We start from the raw sequence: 17,893 nt of genomic DNA, 5'->3' as shown, positions 1-17,893 counted from the left end.
AAAGTTATTGTTTGGTAGAGATGACAATTTCTGTTTGGATTGCCTGTGGTTTACTCAGGGACAGACACTCAGTACTCAAACAGAAGGATATTTCCAGTTTGGGGAAAGAGAACCAGTTCTTTAAATTCTTTCTGTAGACATTAATACTTTCCATGCACTTTTAGGAACTTTTCTTCCTAAATCTCCTAAATTCTCCCTTTTCTTCTGCTTATCGTCTCTCAGGATATTGAAAGGAAGCCACTTGTAAGATTTTATCTTATGGTTTTAAATTTAATTGAAATTTGAAAAATGAAAAATTTGAAATTGAAAAGCAAGTTGAAATCTTTCTCATCAAATAGATGCTCTAAGTAGTAAGAAAATGTGTTCTTTTTATAAATTTTCATATATAAATTTACTCATAATGATCAGTCATGCCTTTCTTATCTCTAAGCATATTGGGTATATATAAAAATGAAGGCCAAATACTTAGACACTTGAGGTGAGTCTCTTGGAAAGGACTCAAATGTTTCATAGAGAAACGTAAATCAAGGGGAGCTGCCATCTGGCAATTGGAATGCCACCTTATTAAACTCGAATTCTGCACTTTGTATGGTGGAGGCAGAGGTGCCATTTAATAATGACTAATATCATATCACTGATGTTCATCGAAGGTTGATAAGTATCTAAAAATTGCAGTAATGGAGACACACTTCTGCAGCTGAATGTGGTGACATTTTCTTTCCTAGGTTCCGTGCCTCAATTATTTGTGAGTGCTTAAGACAGTTTTTTCACACCAGTCAAATGCAGACATTTTCCAAGTTTTGTTTTTTTTTTCTGCCATCCAGTTGTGTTGCAACCCAGACACTAAGTCTGAAGAAAAGGGAAAATATTTGCTGCTTAATCAGACTTCTGGGAAAGTTCTTGGGCAACAACAAGGTTTATAACATATTGGGCGGGGAGGGGTGGAAATTGACTTTAACTGTTTGATCTGCACTTGAAGAGAAGCCATTATTCATTGACATTAAGTGATAGGTGGATTTTCTTTTGTTTTTTGTTTTTTTTTTAATATTTTATTTATTTATTTGACAGAGAGAGACACAGTGAGAGAGGGAACACAAGCAGGAGGAGTGGGAGAGGGAGAAGCAGGCTCCCCGCTGAGCAGGGAGCCTGATGCAGGGATCAATCCCAGGACCTTGGGATCATGACCTGAACCAAAGGCAGACGTTTAACGACTGAGCCACTCACGTGCCCCAGATGGGTGGATTTTCATGTACAAGGTGAAGGTGAAAAAATTTCAGACTAATCAGTGGGTCTGGGTCAGGGGCTGAGTGTCAGGGGCTTGGCCTTGATGTATCATCCCTTACTAGCCTGCAAGGGGACTGTTCTCTCCCGCTAACCAGGTCTCAGCCCAGAGGTTTCCCCGCTTTCTGATGTCACTAGTTTGCCCCTCTACCACCCTGAACTTTAGCTACAGCTTCAGCTTGCACAATAGGAAGTCAACTGACAGAGCTCTGATGTTTAGAACTTTGATGATTTTTTTTGGCAGGCTGGGGTGGGGTGGGATTGCTTTTAGCAAATGTTAATTTTCCAACTAATTAGTTGATTTTGAAACCAACCACTAGTGACCAGAAATTCATTAATTTTCAGTCACTATTCTATAGAGTCAGAGGACACAATGCTCAAAAAGATAATGCCTGATGCATTCTCTCTCTCCTTTTTCTCGGTGTTTTAGTCCCTCATGGAAGCATGTCTCTCCCTGAAGTTGACAAGATTCATATTCCCATGTGCTTTTAGAGAGACTTAGGTGCTCCTCATGGGCTGCTCTGGGGACCTGGATGACTTTCTGGCTGACAAGCCAAGAAATGAGTTATATTTTATGGCTAATCATTCTATATATATATATATATATATATATATATATATATATATATATATACATACACACACACACACACACACATGTGCATACATACAGAAATTCTTACATTGATACTCTGTTTAATAATTTTTACTTTATAAAATACAGTAAAAACAGGGTCCTGAGATTGAGCTCCAAATTGGGCTCTGTGCTCAGCCGGAAGTCTGTTTAAGGGCTCTCTCTCTCTCTCTCCCTCTGTCCCTCCCCCTGCTTGCTCATCTCTCCCTCTCTAAAATAAATAAATAAATCTTAAAAAAAATTGTGGGGAATCACTGACACCTTTAAAAACTCTTAAATATTCATTTTTGCTTAGTGATACTTAGTCTATAAAAATGATAGGGCTCTGCCTTTAAACACACATAGCACATTTACCCTAAGCCTTTTTTTTTTTTTTTTTTTTTTTTAGTATTTTGACCATGGCCCTTTTGACTATTATGATCCCTTCTCTTCAAAGGTACTAACAATAAGATCCATTTTTTTTCCCCAGAAACTGGAGAGAAGTTAAGGTTGTTGGAAACCTCACTTCATTATCTGCTATCATGACTTGTTTCATAAAATAGATTTTCCTGTGTTTTTGTTTTTGTTTTTTTTTTTCATAAAGAGAAGGGGACAGAGGGTGGAACTCCTTACTCATAAGAAAAAAAGTAAGAGAAAAGAAACAATACGGGCATAGTACTCAGAACCCAAAAACATAAGCACATCATATGGAAAACATTTATAAATAGTACCTCCTCACCAACGGTTTACTATAAATGGAGGGTGTTCATATTCTTGTCAGCTTATTTTCTCTGACAAAACATCTCAAAGAAAATTTCAAATGACTATATTGTTATTTGGTTTGATTTCTACGAGACACAAAATAGAGTAAAATAGTTAACACTTGAAAATTCTGGAGAGGGAATTTTTATTTTTTTTTATGTTTTTAGGCATTAACTAAACTTGATCTACACAAATGAATCCAAATTGAATTAAAATGTCTAGTTCTAAATTGTTTCACAATTTGACATGGAACAAAGGAAAGAGTTGTTAACTCATCAAAAGTAATACATTTGAAATACTTTCTTCAAAAAGACAGTAATTGGGACTTTAAGCTAAAATGGGCACAAATCATTTAGACAGTGAATTGAGATGATGTCACCCAACATTGTAAACAAAGGGCTTTTCCGGAATGACAGTTTTCCTGTTGTGTACGTATGTGCTTGCTGTGCCTGAAGAGTATGTACGCCTATGTCCGGAAAATCCTTCCCTTTGTTTCTAATGTTGTCAAGAGGAGTGTTATAAATAATTCTGAATTGAGCTTCTCAGTAATAGTAGGCAGTGTCTGTCAAACATGAAAGAAGATTTTCATCCTGAGAAGCCACGAGAAGTTTTCTCTTCCTTTGATTTGGTGGTGAAGAGAGGAAGTCAGGAATCTCTTTTGTCATTGACACTAGGGGGAGAGGGGCCAGCCTCATGACGAATCTGACACACAGAGGGGAGAGAGTCAAAAGAATCTCAGTAAAAGAAACCAAATCCTGAAGACTTCACAGGTCTCTGGATCAAGTTTGGCCCGAAAGCACACTACCCCTGGACTATTGAGAATCATGAGTCAACAATGTTAACATTTTTGCCGTAGAGAGTTTGGGTCAGGTTCTCTGTTCTTTGCTATCAAAGACATCACACAAATGCCACGATTAAAACATCTTGGTTGGGGTTTCCCACTTCTTAGATCTACCTGCATGCCCATGAAGAAGGCGTGACACTGAGGGAAGCGGAAGTTTGTACCGTTTTTCACCTGGATTGCAATTTTTTGCCTCCCTTATTCTCTCAAAATGGGCTGACCTTGATGAACCATCCAGCAGTCCCATTAGTCTATTGTGTAAACATTTTCCGACTATGTTGGTAGAACTTACTCAGGGCACTCAGGGAAGTAGGAAGTATTAGGGTTCAGGCCTTTGAATGTCTTCTGTTTTAGTTTCTTCAGCAAAAAGCTGCTTTGTTCATTAGTATCCAAAACAACAATATCTACTATTTGGTGATTTAAAATTGACAGCTGATTTTCGTATGTCATCTCAATTGTCGGCTTACTAATAGAGGGGTAGAAAAGTGGGGCCAGCATCTTTATTCCCATTTTACATATGAGGAAATTCGAGCTTAGATAAAGGAAGGGAAACCACTCAAGGTCAATCCACGGGAGAGGGGGATCTTAAACCTGTGTCTTCTGCCCGCAAATCCCACACATGCTCTCTTAAAACTGGTTTGTAGGCTCCATTTGGTCCACAAAAGGAGCCTTGTGTTGGGGGACAGGAGGCCAGGGAGCTGCCCGCTGATTGTGTGATCCATGAAATATTGTTGTGACAATGGCTTAGCCTCTCTGAGCCTCGATTTCCTCAGGCTCTTCTTACATTAAGAGGATACTATGAGGGTGAAATGATAAGCTTTGAAAAATAACGTAATGTCCATATGCAAGGTAATATTAAAACATTTTCTTCTCTATATTGGATTGCTACTTATCAATTCAAAGAAGTATTATAATCTGCCTATTCAAATAATTTACACCCATGTTAAAATCAGAGAGCAGATGCTACAATAAAATTAGTTCTGGCCCTTTGTCTAAAGCCCTTAATGAAATCAGCACAAGCCTGATAAATTAAACAATATGATAAAATACTTAATTTTGCAGTCTTCTCTGTGTTTTCATTTGCTTAATTGCTTTTGCTTATTTTTCTCTACTTTTGTTTGTTTTGACAAGAATTTGTGCTAAGGAAGAATACTTAATGAGATTTTTAAAGCAAATTCTTTGCTCTTCAGTGACGTATCAGAGAGGATGAAAGTGAGATATAACAAATATACAAAATAACAACATCAGTAAAAGGGAGTCAGTGAGTTAAGACCATTTGTGGGATGGCAGATTTTGGCAAACTGCTCTTAAAGCTGAAACAAAAGCATATATATATATTTTTTATTTCTTATAATGTTTTTCAAGGTGGATTATTTCTGGCTGCATTGTTTAAATTGTGTTCTTCAAATTATTTATATGGGTGTGAAGAATGTAGAAATTAGGCCAATATGTCCATATTGGATATTGGTCAATGTTGACTGAAACCCAAAATTAGGAATCCCACACATTCTCTAGCATTTGGATTTATTTGAAAACAAAGATCAAATTAAATCACTTATAATTGGTTAATCAAAATGTCACTAGAGATGGTTTTTAGACTCTTAATTCATTGTTTAAAATTTTAGTAACATTTAGAACAGTTGATGCTTAGAAGTAGAGGTTGATTTGAGACTTGAAATACTTTCTGATCAAATGGATTCTAAACTTGCTCATGTACATGTGTCCAAATCTGATTTTATACTTTATGGATGTTCAACAAATAAAAAACATTCATCCAACCCCCTCAGTACACCATACAGGATTTGTGTGTAGATCTGCCAGTGTAAGTTATCTGTGTCCAAGAATATGTCAGATGCATTTACCATGTCTGCCACTGAGCCTTGACAGTAGCTGGAAATTTGACCATGTCTCAAAGATAATATAATTTGAGCATATTATTTCCATATTATTCATATGCAATTCCTTAGAGAAGGAAAAATAATTAATGTTTCTCTTGAGTTGTGTTATATGTACCTTTGCTGTTGTATTTATGAAATCCTTTCTTTTCTTGGAATCAATACAGGTGAAAGCAGAGGGAAAAGACAAATATTTGGGAAGTTTCCACATTACTTTTTATATTCCTGGAACCAATTAGTTTTCACAATTGTGCTGCCCAAACACTATTGAAGTATACAAATAGATTCAATTTTAGAAACAGTTCCCAGCTACATATATTATGTCTTTGGTTATCAATCCCATTATTGAGGTGTGCATGTATGTGTGTACATATTAGTAAGTGTGAGTATGAGACAATAGGAAACAAAAGTAGGAATAGTACTTGAAGCTAGAAATGATGTTACTGTCAAAATACGTGCCAGGAAGGCCTGTGTACTTCCTAGAGGAAGGCCCTAAATTTAGATCTTAGCTTTCTAGCAGCCATCCTAAAGAAGAACACTAAATAGGCTTAAAATGTAGTGTCTATAAAACCAGTATTCTTTTTTTTTTTTAAGATTTTATTTATTTATTTGACAGAGAGAGAGACACAGCGAGAGAGGGAACACAAGCAGGGGGAGTGGGAGAGGGAGAAGCAGGCTTCCCACGGAGCAGGGAGCCCGATGTGGGGCTCGATCCCAGGACCCTGGGATCATGACCTGAGCTGAAGGCAGCCACTTAACCGACTGAGCCACCCAGGTGCCCCTATAAAACCAGTTTTCAATAAAAATAAAATTCTTCTTGATACTGACAACAGAGAAGTTTCTTCCACATGTCGTCACTTTGGACAATTAAAAATTATAAATCACACAACTTTTTAATTGCTAAATAAATTAGAATAGACACCTTGCCTTGTCTATAGTAGCCCACAATACATAGCAATGCGTATTTTAGTAGCCATTGAATTGGGGGGAAAATGCGGCATAGAATCATCATCAATTTTCTTTGATAAGTTATTGATTAAAACATTGGAAAAAAATCACCTCAATCACTAATGATACCATTGAAAGTGAATATCTAGGCCACCAATAATATTTTTTAAAATGTTGATAGAACGAAACACGGCATGACTATTGCAATATTTTGCTTTAGGTGGTAATATAGAATTATGAGATACAATATCTTTAATTACTAAATCTCTTCCTCACTGAATACCCCCTTGATCTCATTATCTTTTTAAAAATCAATTTATCAAGTACTTACTATGACAGACATCCTGGTTACAGCAACCATGGTTGGGAAGAATTTTTGTTTTTATTTTCTGAATGAAGAAACAAGGATAAGAAAACACTAAATAAATTGTCCAAGATTTCACAGCTGCCAGGTATTAGAACTGGCACAGGAGTATGGATTTTCTGACTCAAATTCTAGTGTTCTTTTCATTACACCTTTTCTCCCTCATCTCAACAATTTCAGGTGCTTTTGTAAAACTGTGTTAAATTATCATGTTAGTCTGCTCAGTATAAAAGAGACCTCTTCAGCTGTGGTTTTGGAAAAGCAGTAAAAAAAAAACCCAGTATACAATTTTTTTTTAATTGTCTTAAATCTACTGTTCATAAAGAGTGACTTATAGTTCATCAGCCTCAGAGTTTTATTGAAAAATAAAAGATAAATATAATCTTTTACTGTATTATTAGATATGATGATATCATATTATTTGGATATATTTATCAACTTAGATAAATTTTGCATATATTCTGGTGTAAAACCCTCTTTTTAAATAGTCTAATAACAAATAGTGTTCTTCCTAAGACTGTTAAGTGCATTAAGAACTCAGGACAAATGGATGTTTAAACTCATGAAGCCCTCACCAACTCTAGCTCCCTCTCCTACTGCTCATCAGATGACCAGCCTTCTACTTTTCTGAGCAGGTTAAAAACATCTTCAGGGAATTTCTCCTTTTTTTTCCCTCTCTCTCTGTTTAAAGGGTTCTCTGCTTCATTATTTCTTCTGTCCTTCCAGTCTAAAACAGAAAAGTTTCCAATTTTCTTCTGAAACTGATCACTTAATCTGTGCTTTTGAGTTTCCTTTTCTTTCCCACTTTTCCAAGAGTGTATTCCACTAATTACCTTATTACATGGATCTTTCCCCCTTAGCTTCTTTTCTCCCTTGTCTTAAAACAAATTTCTCAATCTTGATTTTTTTTTTCAGGCTACGTATTTGCAGAAATTTGTTCAAAAAGGGATGGAAAGAGATGAGCTATTAAGTGTGAACTTTCTAAATTATCTCTGTGATTGTGGCAGTCTGCTCAGAACCTCTGCTGGCTCTCATTATCTACCAAATAAAGTTCCTTTATCGTCTGCCACCACCTTTCCTTCTCAGCCCATATTCCATTACCTCAGTATGTCAAATAGTCCAGTCACTGTTTCTTCAACATCCCTTGCTTTTCTCTTTTGAACAGTATGTTCATATTAAATGCCTTTTCTCTGCATCTCTACTTGCCAAATCCTAGCCTTTCGGGGCCTAAGATCGTGTTCTTGAAGACTGCTTTCCTGAACTATCTTTTGTTTCTGTGCATCCATAATACCATTTTATGCCTCTATTTCTTTTATAGCTTGTTTATATGGTTTTCTTGCCTAGTAGACAGTAAGCTGTTTGAAGGCAGGAATCTTATCTTACTTATCTTTGAATTCCACACCTGGACATTATTCTTAATTCAATTTTTCTTGGTAAGTTTCATTGAAGTTGATCTAAATTTCATATATAATATATATTTTACATAGTATATATGATATTTAAATTACATATATATTGTAAATAAAACAGTAATTCTGGATTCAAATTCAAATAAATATGACATTTACATTCCAATAATATTTTATTTCATTTCATTCATTAGTTTATAAAAGCTTTGGAAAAAATGTCATTTGATTGAGCGAAAGGGCCTATGGATGGAATTCTGGAATTATCTGACAGAGTTTACCCAAGAGGATCTTACAAACACCTGCTTGAAACTTCGGTATTTTTCTAGCCTTAAACTTTGTGGGCAATGATATATTCCAAGATGGGGCTGAAAATATGAATGCCATTTAGAGTCTATCAAGTGTCAGGGGAGTACCTGAATAACCACATAGCATAGGTAATTTTAAAGGTTTTCTGGTTACTTCCTTTGGGTAAAACATGGCTTCTATTTGAACTACGTACCTCTGTTGAGGCTTACTTGGTTGTTCAAGCCCTTTTTGATCATAAGCTTTCTTGAACTCCAATAGTAACTGAGTGAGGTTCAGGATATTCTGAAGTCTGTGTGCCTTGCTGATCCAGGGACAGTGCTAAATCAAGATGTGCTCTTTGACTTACTGAGGTTGTACACCTCTACACTGACACATGGGTCAATTTCCTCACTCTGTAAGAATTTTCAAAAGAGGAGACAGAATTGATTATTTCAGCTGCTTATTATTAGAGGTAGACAGGGCCCATCTGGCTAGGTTATATATATATATGTCATAGACCTTGCCTTGATTTCTTTCTTCAGGGATCTTTATTGTGGGTAGACCTAATGTAGGAAGACTGAAGATGATTTTTTTCCCCTCACACCTGAAAATTGGTTGTAGCATGAGATACGAAATGCAATTCAAATTTTCAGCTATGCATTCATTACTTTTGGTATTATTTCTATTGACATGGGAGGGTCTACTGTGAGAGATGGATTTTCCTTCAGGCAAGGTCAGCCTGTTTTATGCATACTTATAAAATAATGCATATTTTACGATTTGTTTTCTCCATTCTCTTTGTTCACATAATCCGAAGTTAACATAAGCCTTTATGCTAATCTTGGCACATCCAAGAGTGAAAGGAGAATTGGAGAAGGAATCATTACCTTACTTATGTATACCTGTAGCAACCAAAGAATAAGCATAAGCACTGTAAAAGGTGAAACTTGAGAACACAATATATTGGAATTATGACTTTTTTGTTGTATTTCTTATTAGAGTATAGTAGCCAAATAGTCCTCCTCTGGTTTTATCCTCCAAATATTTAGTTAGAGTAAATATTTAAAATAGCTTGGCAGGAAGTGGTTATTTACCTACCATAATAACATTAAAGAATAGAATAGTGAGAATTGAAAGGAAGGGAAAAAAAAAAAGAATTGGAATATAAAAATAAAAATGTATCACAACCAAGAAAACAAAAAAGATCTTTTTTATTTTAATTCCAGTATAATTAACATACAGCATTATATTAGTTTCAGGTGTATAACATAGTGATTCAACAATTTTATACATTACTCAGTACTCATTGTGATAAGTGTACTCTTAATCCCCTTCATTTACTTAACTCATCCCCCCAGCGACCTCCCCTCTGGTAGCCATCAGCCAAACCACTGAGTCTGGTTTTTGGTTTATCTCTTTTTTTCTTTCTTCATTTATTTTGTTTCTTAAATTCCACATATGAGTGAAATTATATGGTATTTGTCTTTCTCTGATTTATTTTACTTAGCGTTATATTCTCTAGATCCATTTATGTTGTTGCAAATGGCAAGATTTAATTCTTTTTTATGGCTGAGTAATAGTCCATTGTATATATATATACCACATCTTTGTTATCCATTCATCTGTGGATGGACACTTGGGTGGCTTCCATATCATGGCTATTGTAAATAATGCTGCTATAAACATAGGGGTACATATATCTTTTCAAATTAGTGTTTTCATATTCTTTGGGTAAATACCCAGTAGGGGAATTACTGGATTCATATGATAGTTCTATTTTTAATTTTTTGAGGAACCTGCATACTGTTTTCCACAGTGGTTGCACCAGTTTGCATTCCCACCAAGAATGCATGATGGTTCCTTTTTCTCTGCATCCTCATCAACATTTGTTGTTTCTTGTGTTTTTGATTTTAGCCATTCTGACAGATGTGAGGTGATATCTCATTGTGGTTTTTATTTGTGTTTCCCTGATAATGAATCATATTGAGCATCTTTTTATGTGTCTATTAGGCATCTGTTGGTCTTCTTTGGAGAAATGTCTGTTCATGTCTGCTGCCCATTTTTTAACTGGATTATTTGGGGGTTTTTGTATGCTGAGTTGTGTAAGTTCTTTCTATATTTTAGTTACTCTTTATCAGATGTGTCATTTGCAAATATGTTCTTCCATTCAGGAGGTTGTCTCTTAGTTTTACTGATAGGTTCCTTTGCTGTGCAGAAGCTTTTTACTTTGATGTAGTACCCATAGTTTATTTTTGCTTTTGTTTCCCTTGCCTCAGGAGACTTATCTAGAAAAATGTTGCTATGGCTGATATTGGAGAAATTACTGCCTATGTTCTCTTCTAGGATGTTTATGGTTTCAGGGCTCACATTAGGTGTTTAATCCATTTAAGTTTATTTTTGGGTATGGTATGAGAAAGGAGTCCAGTTTCTTTCCTTTGCATGTTGCTCTCCAGTTTTCCCAACACCATTTGTTGAAGAGACTGTCTTCTATTGCATATTCTTGCCTCCTTTGTCAAAGATTAATTGACCATATAATCATGGGTTTATTTCTGAGCTCTCTGTTCTCTTGATCTGTGTATCTATTTTTTTTTGCCAGTACCATACTTTGATTACTATAGCTTTGTAGTATATCTTGAAATCTGGGAATGTGATACCTCCAGTTTTGTTCTTCTTTTTCAAGATTGCTTTGGCTATTTGGGATCTTTTGTGATTCCATACAAAATTTTTTTAAAAGATTTTATTTATTTATCTGACAGAGAGAGAGAGAGAGACAGCGAGAGAGGGAACACAAGTAGCGGGAGTGGGAGAGAGAGAAGCAGGCTCCCCACGGAGTAGGGAGCCCAATGCGAGGCTCGATCCCAGGACCCTGGGATCATGAGCTGAGCCGAAGGCAGACACTTAACGACTGAGCCACCCAGGTGCCCCTAATTCCATACAAATTTTAGGATTATTTTTTCTTGTTCTGTGAAAAATGCTGTTGGTATTTTGATAATGATTGCATTAAATCTGTGATCACTTTGAGTAATATGGACATTTTAACAATATTTGTTCTTCCAGTCCATGAGCATGGAATATCTTTCCATTTATTTGTGTTGTCTTCACTTTCTTTCAGTAGTTTATAATTTTCAGAGTATAGGGCTTTCACCTCCTTGGTTAAGTTTATTCCTAAGTATTTTGTTATTTTTGGTGCAAGAAATCAGACAAGAAAAAGAAATAAAAGGTATACAAATTGCTAAGAAAGAAGTGTAACTTTTGCTATTTTCAGATGACATGATACTGTATGTAGAAAACCATAAAGGCTCCACCAAAAAACTATTAGATCTGATAAACGAATTCATTGAAGTTGTAGCACACTAAGTCAATATATAGAAATTTGTTGCATTTCTATACACTAATAATGAAGAGGCAGAAAGAGAAATTAAGAAAACAGCCCCATTTAGGGGCACCTGGGCGGCTCAGTTGGTTAAGCGACTGCCTTCGGCTCAGGTCATGATCCTGTAGTCCCAGGATCGAGTCCCGCATCGGGCTCCTTGCTCGGCAGGGAGTCTGCTTCTCCCTCTGACCCTCCCCTGTCTCATGCTCTCTCTCTCTATCTCATTCTCTCTCTCAAATAAATAAATAAATCTTTTAAAAAAAAAGCCCCATTTAAAATTGCACCCAAAAGAGTAAGATTTTTAATTATACAAAACATCTAATTGGTCCTACCCTTTTTAAAAACCAAGGCAGCATACACCATTCTGCCAGAGAAACAATAATTATGGAGATGGGGTTACCATATCTCCACAGGCCTCCTTGGTGAAATTTTGGTATTATGAACCAAGGGGCATACCTCCATTGGCTGTCAGTGAAAGCTATCCTTGCATTGGGGAAGATGATCGCATAATTTGACTTAAAATACTTAATTTAAAAATTTTTTCATTATAAGAATATAAGAAACTTGATAACAGAAAATAGCTTTTGCTGGAAAATGGTTGAGAATTAAATATATTTGGTTTGGATAGAAAATGATGTACTATTTGTAAAAACTGATTATTTTGACAACTAATTTTACTACCATTTACTCATTTTGGAAAACGTAAATTTTCATTGAATTTATTTTATTTTCTGTAAAAATCTATAGCCAGTTCAATGGGACCATTAGTTTTTAGCTACTGTTATTTTTCTGTTTCTTTGACTGGTTAGTTTTATAGTGTGGATGATAAACGTTTTCGCTCATTCTAAGTTCAATGCTATTTATTCTTCAGTTTTCATTCCTTTCATTCAGTTTCTGCAATAAGGCCAGATAAATAAACTTTCAGTAAGAGGAAGTAGTCTAGAGAGTGGGAAATAATTGACTTGAAAGTTTGAAGACCTAAACAATAGCCCAAACCCATCATAATGACCTACTAGGTCCTTAAGGAAATCTTTTGATTTCTCTGGTTCTCACCTTTTTCTTCTGTTAGTTCACTGATGGATTGAATGATTTCTAAAATGTTTCACAGTACTTAATACTCCCTGTATGATTTACAGTAGACTCAAAAAGTAATGGTGATAGAAGTGGATAGTTTTATATCTGCTCCTAAAACAAGTTAGTCAGATATGACTTATTTGATGTCAGATATGTGGTCAAGAAAACAAATCTCAGTTACCACTGTGATCTTGGAAAATATGACATGTGCTTAGGAACACATGTGGGGAGAAGTTTGCACTGCCAATATCAGATGATCACAGCCCAGATGCAGAGTAAGGACTAGAGAGCACTATTCGATACTGAATCATCAAAGAAAGATTAAATTATGTTCAGGAGACTCTGATTAACTCAAGGAGAAGCCTAATGTACTTTGGAAAATAATCACTAGCAGATGTTAAAACAAAAATCATTTTCTCTGTGGTCTTTACCTACCCATAAGGTTGTATTAACTAGAACATTAACATTTCACCACGCTAAAAAGTATGTACAATTAGAGAGAAACTGGAATGATAGAATCTTCTATTTTTATTTCATCAGACAAGTGTATTATTCCTTTTTCTTTTTTTAAAGATTTTATTTATTTATTTGACAGAGAGAGACACAGCGAGAGAGGGAACACAAGCAGGGGGAGTGGGAGAGGGAGAAGCAGGTTTCGCGCTGAGCAGGGAGCCCGTTATGGGGCTCGATCCCAGGACCCTGAGATCATGACCTGAGCCGAAGGCAGACGCTTAATGACTGAGCCACTCAGGCGCCCCAAATATATTTATTTTTCAACCTAACATTGAGACCTGTGTACTTTTGTATATTAGCATAGTTTTCTTTAAAGACTTAATATCCATTGCCTTGCTAAACCTTTCCTAATTCTGTTGATAGAATTGACCATCCCTTCCTTTGTGGTCTCCCTGTACTGTGTTTATATTTATGTCAAAGCACCTAAAATAGTTTGTTGAACTTATTGTTCACGAACGTTTCCCTATTAGGCTCTGGAGTCTTAAATAGAGAGCTTGCCTCTCCCTTTTTGTATTTTGTAAACTTAGCCCATTTTCTGGCACATAGGAGGCATTGATAAATGCCTAAAAGTGTCATAAAATAGTGGGGAAAAAAATCTAGTTAAGGAAGCTTAAGTTATAATCCCTAAATCACATGTGCCTACTTTTTTGGTTGTTTTTAGTAGTATTAATTTACACAATGTTTTGTTTTGTATCTTGTCTGTGCTCCAGCACCAACTACCTGGTGAGAAGCAGCAGTAGACCATGGGTAGCTCTGGGATCATTTTTAGAAGCAGTTTCTAGAACCAGAACCCTAAACAAAAACACAAAAGAGGTGAATTTGACTCAGTTTGCCCCAACTTCCTCTTGTGGAAACTCCCTTTTCCCACACACATTTTTTGACTTTTCAGAGCCTCTGTCTTGTCCCAGTAATTGTCCCATGTTCCAAATATTACTACCTTTTCCTGTTCCTATTTGTATCTCTTTACCCCCTTTTCTTCTTCTTTACATTTCAAACCTAGCCCCAACCTTCACTTTGATTTACGAACTGTTTCCAGAGATTTAAGCGTATAGTCATCACACCGATCAAAGTGTAGGTGTGTGTGGGTGTTTGTATATTGTCACCACGCGTGCCTGACTTCTCTACCACCTCCCAGGCACCTCTTACCTTGCCGCACCAGACACTGGGAAGTAGAACAAGGGGCCCATTTAGAGCCTTTTTTTTTTTTTTAAGTGGGGAAGAGATGCTTCTCTTCAAAAAAACTGGTGGAATTAATAAAGTCTATCTTGAACATGCATTTCTCTTTAAGTACCCTTCTCCCATCTTTACCTGCTACTTTGGAATTTCTTTTACTACTATTAAATATAAGTATCTCTTCTCTAGTGTGTGAAGAGCAGTGTTCATTCTTTTAAACATGTCATATTTAAACACTTCTTTTAAATGAGAAACATAAGGATCATATCTTGTTTCCAGTCCTATTTGCCATTTTTTCATAGAGTAGATGTGAATAATAATTATTTTTAATTGTGACGACTCTCATCTAAAATGCAACTGGTTTATCTTATCAGCTCTTCTACTAAAATTATGATCTAGTGTGCATTTGTTTAACCTCAGAGAAAAAACAAGATTGATGGAAGGTACTTACATTTGCACAAGAAGTTTGCCAATGAAACTTCAACATTTTGCAAGATTCATCAAAAAGTCATATTAAACCATTAAGCCATAACTTGTCTTAAAATATTTTGGAAGGATAGAGAATTGAAATAATAAAAAATCCTACCAATAATCGATATTTTAAAAACATTATCTATCTATCTATTTATCTATCTACCTACCTATCATCTATCTATCCATCTAGCATCTATTTATCTATCGTCTATCTATCTACCTATCTATCTATCTATATCTATCTATCTATCTATCATCTATCATCTGTCTATCAATCATCTACTATCATAGTTTAGTGTGTTCCTTGCTTGGCTTAGTGACAATACCTTGTAAGCATCCAAGAATAAATATCTAATGCCAAGATTTTTTTAAGAATAGAAAGGTTGAGAAACCACTGGGACAGAAACAGTAATGTTCAAATTTTCCAAGTGTTTTGTTACAAATTGGAGATGAGGGAATTGGAAAATATTTTTGAGGAACTCTCCTGTAAACCTGTAGGTGACAGAAAGATCAGTCTGTACTTTGTTAGTAAAGTGAAAGATAATTTTCACTCCATATTTAGGAATGAATTTTAAATGACGTGGGATATTTAACAAGATCCATTAACACTATTTCCTGAAATAAAATTGTTAGTTTTATTAAATATTAAATTTTCATTGCTTGATGATTTCTTAAGAATCTAATAACCTAAAAGTAAAGTTAAAGAAATGAAAATCTCTTCTCTTTTATTCCATTGTTTAAGAGTATACTGTGTGACCTCTTGATTTCTAGGGAACACAAACATAAGCTGTCCCACTACATTCTCAAGAGCTATTTGAGGAAAGATTTTTTTTTTTGAAATTATTGGAATTTTTTTAAAAAGATTTTTATTTATTTATTTATTTGAGAGAGAGAGCACACAAGCAGGGGGAGCGACAGGCAGAGGGAGAAGCAGGCTCCCCGCTGAGCAAGGAGCCTGATGCAAGACTTGATCCCAGGACCGTGGGATCATGACCTCAGCTGAAGGCAGATGCTTAACCAACTGAGCCACCCAGGCGTCCCTGAGGAAAGATTTTTCTTATATTTTGACAAAGAAACTGAGGCACAAAAACTCACTTAAAATTAATGCAGAAATCATTTTCTGTGATGGTTATCTTCATGTCTTTATGGTAATAGTAATAACTGCCTCCCTTGTAGAGGCCATTACTGATTCTAATTTGCAACAAAATTATTTTTGTAAATCACCAAAGTTGGTGTCATATCTTTCATGTTAATATCGCCCAGATCTTTGCTTTAAAATGACACTAATTACCTGGAAGTTTCTGTAAGGTAAAATATAAGTGTAATATCCTTGCCATTGATTTTTTTTGTTCTTCAAGGGAAAACCAAGCATTGAAGAGGTCATGAATTGTAAGTCATGTGACAAAAAGAAATTTTGAATCCTCTTATTGAGTGAAAAGAGGGATCTTCTCTAATCTAAAATTCCAGATATATGTGCATGTCATGAGATAAGTGTTTCCTATTTCTAGTAGCCATAGTCCTGGAAAGTAAGCCTGGAAAAGCAGAGTCGGAACTGGGAACACTGCCCTCACAACTTGTCTGAGGGATACTCTTGTGTTCTGTTTTGCCTGTGGAAGCTGTTGGCAAGAATGAGGAATTCTGGGATTGGGAAAGGTTGGTGCCTGTCTATAGTTGCAACTCAGTTGGAAGGAGTGGGTGTCCGTGCTGACCTTCTGAGGGGTGTGTTCTCCTTCCCCTTGCTTACCTCTTAGTTCAGTGACTATGGGATTGCCAGTCATAGGTAGTCACTGAATACTGCAAGTTATTGTTCCCTATAAATAGCTATGTCTTTAGTATCTTGCCCCATTTATGTCATGGGTGAATTTTGTTTGGAGTGCAAAATAGCTCAGTGATTTATTAATTTTCTTTTCCTGAGGGATGCCATGCTTTACTTTAGATTAGCTCATATTGCCAAAGTATAGTTGTTGTTGTTGTTGTTGTTGTTTTAAAGCACTTTAGCTTGTTTTTTTTTAAAGAGGTGTTATTTGGTTTGTTAAAAATATAGATATAGTTAATTATCTTATAGAATATATGTCTTTTTTTTTTCAGTGTTTAATCAATCATCCTCTTTGGCTTTGATGAACCTTTCAATTTGGAAGCTAGTAGAGCTTGTCATCATTCTTCAGAACCAGCAAATGGTTGATTTGAGGCAAGAAGAACATAGTTTAAAAAAGAAAATAAATCTGGCATTTGCTTAATAATTTGCCCTTTGCAGCAACGGAATCTTATCTGACCACCCACATTCATCTGGCTGCTGACGAGGTTCTTGCTTCAATTGCAGAAGCTATTTTCGTAACTTTTGTGTCTTTTGAGGAACCAAGTAGGCCTCCTTGCTTGTAATGATTCACGTCTCGAAGTGCACAGGGCGTCCTAAAGTGCTACTGTGTCGGTGTGGAATTGGAGTGGGGGTTAAAGCAAACTACTTCCTTCGAGCACTTTGAATGCTCACATCAGGTGGTACTGGATTAAGGCCCATTTTGCCATGTCTAGAATCATTAGTCCTTCCTGTGAGACACTAACTTGTCTGGAAGGAAAGGCAATATTTAAAAAAAAAATGAACAAATATACAATAACCACCTAAGGGTAATGTAACAATATTTTTATATGGGCCTTTTTGTACTGGGAGATAAACCGTCTAAAGATGGTTGATTGATGAATCTATTTGGATTAAGTCGGACTTTCCATGCCTGTCTTTGGATTAGAGTTGGGTAAATATTAATTCTAAGTATGAGAAAGTCCCTTTCTTTATTTCTTAAGTCTCAGTATTTTAGTTTGGTTGGTTTTGGCTTCCTATTTCAGAAATTAATTTTAGTACAGAACATAACATTGCTGAAGTACACTATAGAAAA

General features: G+C 35.7%; 1 protein-coding gene across 5 annotated transcripts in view; it reads left to right on the top strand.

Moving 5' to 3' along the window:
• Positions 1 to 17,893, top strand: part of HIVEP2 (HIVEP zinc finger 2) — a 200,281-nt gene that overhangs the window by 150,071 nt on the left and 32,317 nt on the right. The window lies entirely within an intron of this gene.

Source organism: Mirounga angustirostris, unplaced genomic scaffold (assembly GCF_029215605.1).
Source record: "Mirounga angustirostris isolate CCGP_5_RB_7025 unplaced genomic scaffold, mMirAng1.0.hap1 SCAF_8, whole genome shotgun sequence".
In the NCBI taxonomy this organism is placed as follows: Eukaryota; Metazoa; Chordata; class Mammalia; order Carnivora; family Phocidae; genus Mirounga; species Mirounga angustirostris.
This window is presented reverse-complemented; position numbering and strand designations above follow the sequence as displayed.